This window comes from Scomber japonicus, chromosome 5 (genome assembly GCF_027409825.1).
Source record: "Scomber japonicus isolate fScoJap1 chromosome 5, fScoJap1.pri, whole genome shotgun sequence".
Lineage (NCBI taxonomy): Eukaryota > Metazoa > Chordata > Actinopteri > Scombriformes > Scombridae > Scomber > Scomber japonicus.
In genome coordinates, this window is record NC_070582.1 from 6,846,381 (window position 1) to 6,852,664 (window position 6,284).

Here is a 6,284-nt window from a genome sequence, read left to right on the forward strand (position 1 = left end):
TAAACCTGTCAGTCACCATCTGCTCTCCATTATCACCTACTTCTCTTGAATATAACTTGTTGATTTAGTTCTTCTCAAAGCACTATTTTATGATCACACCACACGAGAACAGCTGTACTTTACCATGTGTTCAGCAATAATGATATTTCAAATGAGTGATTACAGAGAAAGTTAAGGGGTCAGCATGCTTCTAATAAAGTGCTTGTTGGATCATGAAACCCTCTTCCCACTCCCCGCACACCTCACCGACATTATAATTGGCAGGGCTGCATCTAACAGTTTTTTTTATTGTAAAACCAACAGTTCTCTGCAGAGGTGGGAAAATGGACGGTAATTGAACTTCTTGCATGGTCCTTTTCATCATTTACATGGGTTCCTTTTGTCACTGTCAGTGGGGCACAAATGAGTGCGACACCATTAATGCCTTTAAGGATAAACTGTACTTAAGTGTGTGGCTCTACATCCATTTGGAACAATTATTGTGTCATGCCCCTCTCTATTGAAAGCAGGCTTTTCACCTTGGCTTTGAGTGTGGCCGTTCACAACAGCTATTAACACTTTTTGCCTTCAGAAGACGAATGAAGATGAATATGGAGTGAAGATGAACGTCTTCTTGACTTCACTGCTACACAGCCAACAAGTGTGATCAAGCTTACATCAAGGCAAGGCAGTTTTATTTATATAGCGCATTTCATACACAATGGTAACTCAATACTACACTAATAATAAAAACAAAGTACAAAAAACTAGAAAGAGAGAAATAAAATGCTAGAATAGAGCATTAAATATAAGATTGCAGCATAAAATAATGATTTGCTTTAAAATCATTAAAAGGACATAGGGTGCAAATGAAAGATTAAAATGTAAAGTTCTTTAACCTTCGTGTCGTCCTCCTGGGTCAAATTGTGACTGTTTTTACTGTTTCTTCCTTCCTTCCTTCCTTCCTTCCCTCCTTCCTTCCTTCCTTCCTTCCTTCCGTCCTTCCTTCCTTCTTTCCTTCTTTCTTCCTTCCTTCCTCCCTTCCTTCCTCCCTCCTTTCCTTACTTCTTCCTCCATTCCTTCCTTCCTCCCTCCTTTCCTTACTTCTTCCTCCTTTCCTTCCCTCTGTCCTTCCTCCCTTCCTTCCTTCCTTCCTTCTTCATCCCTCCCTTCCTTGACTCAAGGACAACAGGAGGGTTAAAAGAGTTCAATCATAATAAGCACAGAAGAAGAGAAGTGTTTTTAACCTGGATTTAAAAATGATTTCAGTTCTGCTGGTAGTTTGTTCCAGTTGTGTAAAAGCTGCTTCACCATGTTTAGTTTGAACTCTGGGCTCAACTATCTGACCTGACTCAGTAGATCTCAGAGCTCTACTGAGTTTTTGAAAAGCTCAGTTTTGAAGGTATGAAAAAACAACAAAATATTGAGAAAAAAGCCGTCTTTTAAGATTTAAAGTTTGTACAGTCGTCTGACCAAAACCTTCTCCTGCAGCTCTTCCTGACTGCAACACACTGCTTCCTCTCTGATCTGTCTCCGAGAGCTTTGTGCTTTTTTTTATTGGTCTTTTTTGTGGTCTCAAGTCCACACATTGAATAGTACAAACAGGGATAAGGGTACACAGGGGGGGCAGACAGACAGTGTGGCACAAAAAGGTTTGTATTTGTGTAAAGATTGAAGAAAAAAAAAGCCTGAGAGACTTAAAAAGAAAATGTTGTTGTCCCCAAGGTGTTCTGTATAGTGATACTGACAGCACAGATAAGTGCTTTCCTTCCTTCCTTCCTACATTCCTCCCCTCCTTCTTTCCTTCCTTCTTTCCTTCCTTCCTTCTTACATTCCTCCCTTCCTTCTTTCCTCTGTCCTTCTTTCCTCCGTCCTTCCTTCCTTTCTCCCTCCTTTCCTTCCCTCCTTCCTTCCTTCCTTCCCTCCTTCCTCTCTCCTTTCCTTTCCTTTCTTTCTTCCTTCCTTCCTTCCTTCCATGAGAGACTTAAAAAAGATATTTTGTTGTCCCCAAGGTGTTCTGTATAGTGATACTGACAGCACAGATAAATGCTTTCCTTCCTTCCTTCCTTCCTACATTCCTCCCTTCCTTCGTCCTTCTTTCCTTCCTTTCTTCCTTCCTTCCTTCCATGAAAAAAGATATTTCGTTGTCCCCAAGGTGTTCTGTATAGTGATACTGACAGCACAGATAAATGCGATGAAAAGATGACTTACAGTACAACTTCCTGTCCTGTCGTGTTTGATTTCCCACCTGAGGGTTAATCCTATTGCTGCAGTACCATGTTTCAGCGTTTCAGCATTATGCACAGACATGGCCGCAATAACTCTCTTGTGCTTTGTTCTACTTAAGAAACATTTGCTATCATTATGGAAAGGTTTCTGCTGCCATAAATAAAGAGATAATGAATTATAAAGATGTAAAAAAAAAAAAAGCTGCATGTACAGGAAAAAAGCAGATGAATGGGGTTATCGCTTCAGCCTAAACTCTGAGTAAAGACGTCACGTACCGAACTTTACTTTTATTTGTGTTTCTTGCAACAGGATTTAAAGAGAGCCTTTGAAAAGATCCAAGTACGAGGACTTGCAAAAAGGGGACTTGTACTTAAAAAAAAACAACCAGCATGACCTTTTTTCCAAAGACACATTTATCGCTCAGTGACAGCCACAGTATGAGGTTTTTTTTCTTTCTTTTTTTTTTTTTTTTTTTTTTTTTTAATAGCTTTTGTTGGAAAGCAGCTTGAGTGAAAAGGTGTCTCTGTTACAAAGGTGAACGAGGGATAAAGAAGATCTGAAGGTTTTAAAAGAGAGAAAAGTGTAATACAAACCACTTTCATTTACAAGGTTGTTTTTTTTTGCAAGTAGAAAAAAAGCAAGTCATGAATTTTGTTGTAATTCTAGCAGCAGTATGTCAAGATGCCTTGGGAAAGATATTCTGCCAGTATCTAAAGCTAGATCACAGCTTTATATATATTGGGCGTATTACTATATTTTTCCTATAGTTGCATAAACATCTTTCCACACTGACTATTTATACCTACTTCACCTTTAACCTGCTCCTGTGTGCTGTCATCCTTGACCGTGAGAGAACATAGAAAATACGAATGAAACAATCCTTTGCTCTTCCCCTGAGATGTGAGTGACCTCCCTCACACATTTCAGAGCCTCTATTTATCCAGGGAAGGGTTTTCTCAGTGTGCTGGATTTCTTTCTTTATACCAAATTCACACCTGAGAGGAGCCTGTTACAGCCAAAGTCTTGCAAGGTTGGACTATCAGCATCAAAAATCCACACAGATAATTGCACCATTATTAACCCTCCTGTTGTCCTCGAGTCAAGGAAGGAAAGGAGGAAGGAAGGGAGGAAGAAGGAAGGAAAGCAGGGAGGAAGGAAGGGAGGGAGGAAGAGGGAAGGAAGGGAGGAAGGAAGAAGGAAGGGAGGAAGGAGAAAGGGAAGGAGGAAGGAATGAAGAAGGAAAGAAAGGAGGAAAGGAGGAAGGAAGGAAGAAGAAAGGAAAGGAAGGGAGGGAGGAAGAAAGAAGAAAGGAAAGGAGGGAGGAAGGAAGCAGGGATGAAAGGAAGGAATGGAGGAAGGAAGGGAGGGAGGGAGGAAGAAAGAAGGAAAGGAGGGAGAGAGGAAGGAAGGAAGGAAGGAAGGAAGGGAGGAAGATAGGAAGATAGGAGGGAGGGAGGAAAAGAGGAAGGAAGGAAAGAAGGACAGAGGAAAGAAAGAAGGAGGGAGGGAGGAAGGAAAGGAAAGAGGGAAGGAAAGACGGAGGGAAGAAAGGGGGATGGAGATGGTACAGATGGAAGGAAGGAAGGGAGGAAAGAAGGAACAGTCAAAACAGACGGGGTCAATTTGACCCGGGAGGACGACACAAAGGTTAAAAAAACCTATTGCCAGTGTATATTTCATTCTGTTGTTGTGTGGTGTGGGAATAAATTGGTATGTTCATCAGGTTTCTATAAGAATCCACTGTTTTGCATTAATTTAATTTTATCAGTAAAGTCAATGGTCCGTGTCGGTCTGGTGGGTTTACTGGATGACCTGCTGACTTTGTTGTGTGCAGAATCCCATTCAGAAATGTAGAGATTTAATATTGCTTTCCTTCTCTGGAAGCGTGCTGCTCACAACCCTGACCCTGATAAAACCTGACACTTTGATTGACAGATCCACAAAAGCAGGGGGATAAAAATCTGACTTTTTATTACATTTTCATGAAATGTTGAGTGTTGAGTGAATCGGACAAGCTGATGTTAAAGCAGCTTTATTTCCAGTATGTGTGCAATGATCCATCTGCTGGTTTTGTTTTTTCTGAGGAAGGGTCCCTGATTAACTTTCACACAACTCCATAGATGCTAATTTAATAAGCTTACAAGCTGTTTTTTTTTTTGTATTTATATCTCTGCCATTAGTGGGAGCAGGTGTTAACAGGCTAAACTAATAGTGTGTTTGTGGCTTTGCATTACCAGCGGTCTAGACAGTCTGTATGCAGCGGAGGAATTAAATGCAAGTACTTCCAACATTTATTGGATGGCATAATATCTTATACAAACATTCAATCACTTTGGTGACCACTTAACTTTTCATCTAGCAACTCTAAATATGAAATTTGCCCAATCTTTTGGTTTATGAGCAACTACCGACTGATCAGCAGTACACTAACTAAGATTTTCATCTTGGCAAACATTATATCTGCGAAACATCAGCATGTTAGCATTGCCATTGTGTGCATGTTAGCATTAGCATTTAGTAAGGCCTCTCAGAACCACTATTCTGGCTCCAGTCTTGTTTTCTTGTCTTTGTCGGCTGAGGGACATCTTGACAGGCAGTTTTGGGATTCAATCTGATGACCTTTCACCTGCAAGCCCCCTGATGTACATTTGTGTCTGGCGTACTATGCTAGACATATCTTTTTTTAATATAGTGGCAGTAATGGGAGGTATGAGAATGGGAATAGAGTGTGATGGAAAACTTGAAAACAATTGACTGCGTGCAACCCTTTAATCCTTCCCCTTTGTCCCTTGAGGGTTTTATAAAAAGTCTCCCATTCCCAGGCTGTCTGTCGAGGCGCTGATAAACTGTGGTACATGTGACCCTCTTCACATGCGAATCAATAATGCACTGTGATATCTTCTTTTTAATCTCCCCAGTCAATTACATTGTACCTGACAGGGTAATCTAAAAGAACGCATTACTGTTTGAGTGGCCTATGGCAAAGGGTATCACTCTCCGTATAAGAAAGGGGTCTCTGGCTGCTTGTTTGAATTAGAGTGAAGAATGTGAAGCGACCTCATATCAAATTTCAGACTCTGAAAAGAGAGGTGGGAGAAATAATTCAGTCTTCATGTAAAAATCGATGTAGGTCCATGTTTTGGCTCATCACAAGACGCTGGTGTGTTTTCCACAAAGCCTTCAAGTCGTACGATTGATAAATGATCAGTTACATGTCAGACTCAAGAACGACTTAATAAGACAGATGGAGAAAGCGTTGTTATAATAAAGTGCCAGAACATAACAACATAACCATAAATACACCATACAGTGGAGATACACAGGTGGGAGTTGGCTACATTTTCTCTGTGGAAATGTATATGTACCATCTGTTTTTCTTTTATTAAAACAACTTTTCTCCAACTTTTTTTTTTTTTTCTTATGAAAGAAACAAATCTTGTTTGTTTGTGTTTTTCTCTTCGCCGGGTATCTCTCCGTCTTGGGAATGCAGGATTAAAATATTAGCACTTCCTATTCAAACTCTTCCCTCTAGTTCAAAACAAAAATCAATATGAGCTCCATTATGTAAAAATGTTCAAAGAAACGTGGTCCCAAGGGTGGGGTCGCTCACTGTGAACATTCCGGTGTGTTTAGACTTGAGGATATATACCCCACTAAAGGAACCAAAGTTTGCCATTGGCTGACATTTTAAAGAAATTCACTTGAAGCCTTTTTTTGATGGTCGATGTTCTCTACATGCAAAAACATGTGGGATAATTCATTTTCATAGTTTTATGTTAAGTATTCATGATGCTTATGTGTTTATGTTTGAATGTTAACCCTCCTGTTGTCCTCGAGGAAGAAAGAAGGAAAGGAGGAATGAAGGAAGGGAGGGAGGAAGAAGGACGGAAAGGAGGAAGGAAGAAGGAAGGAAAGGAGGGAGGAAGAAGGAAGGAAAGGAGGGAGGGAGGAAGAAGGAAGGGAGGAAGGTGGGTGGAGGAAAGAAAGAGAGCAGGAAGGAGGGAGGAAGGAAGGGAGGGAGGAAGAAGGAAGGAAAGGAGAGAGGAAGGAAGGTGGGAAAGGAAAGAAGGAAGGGA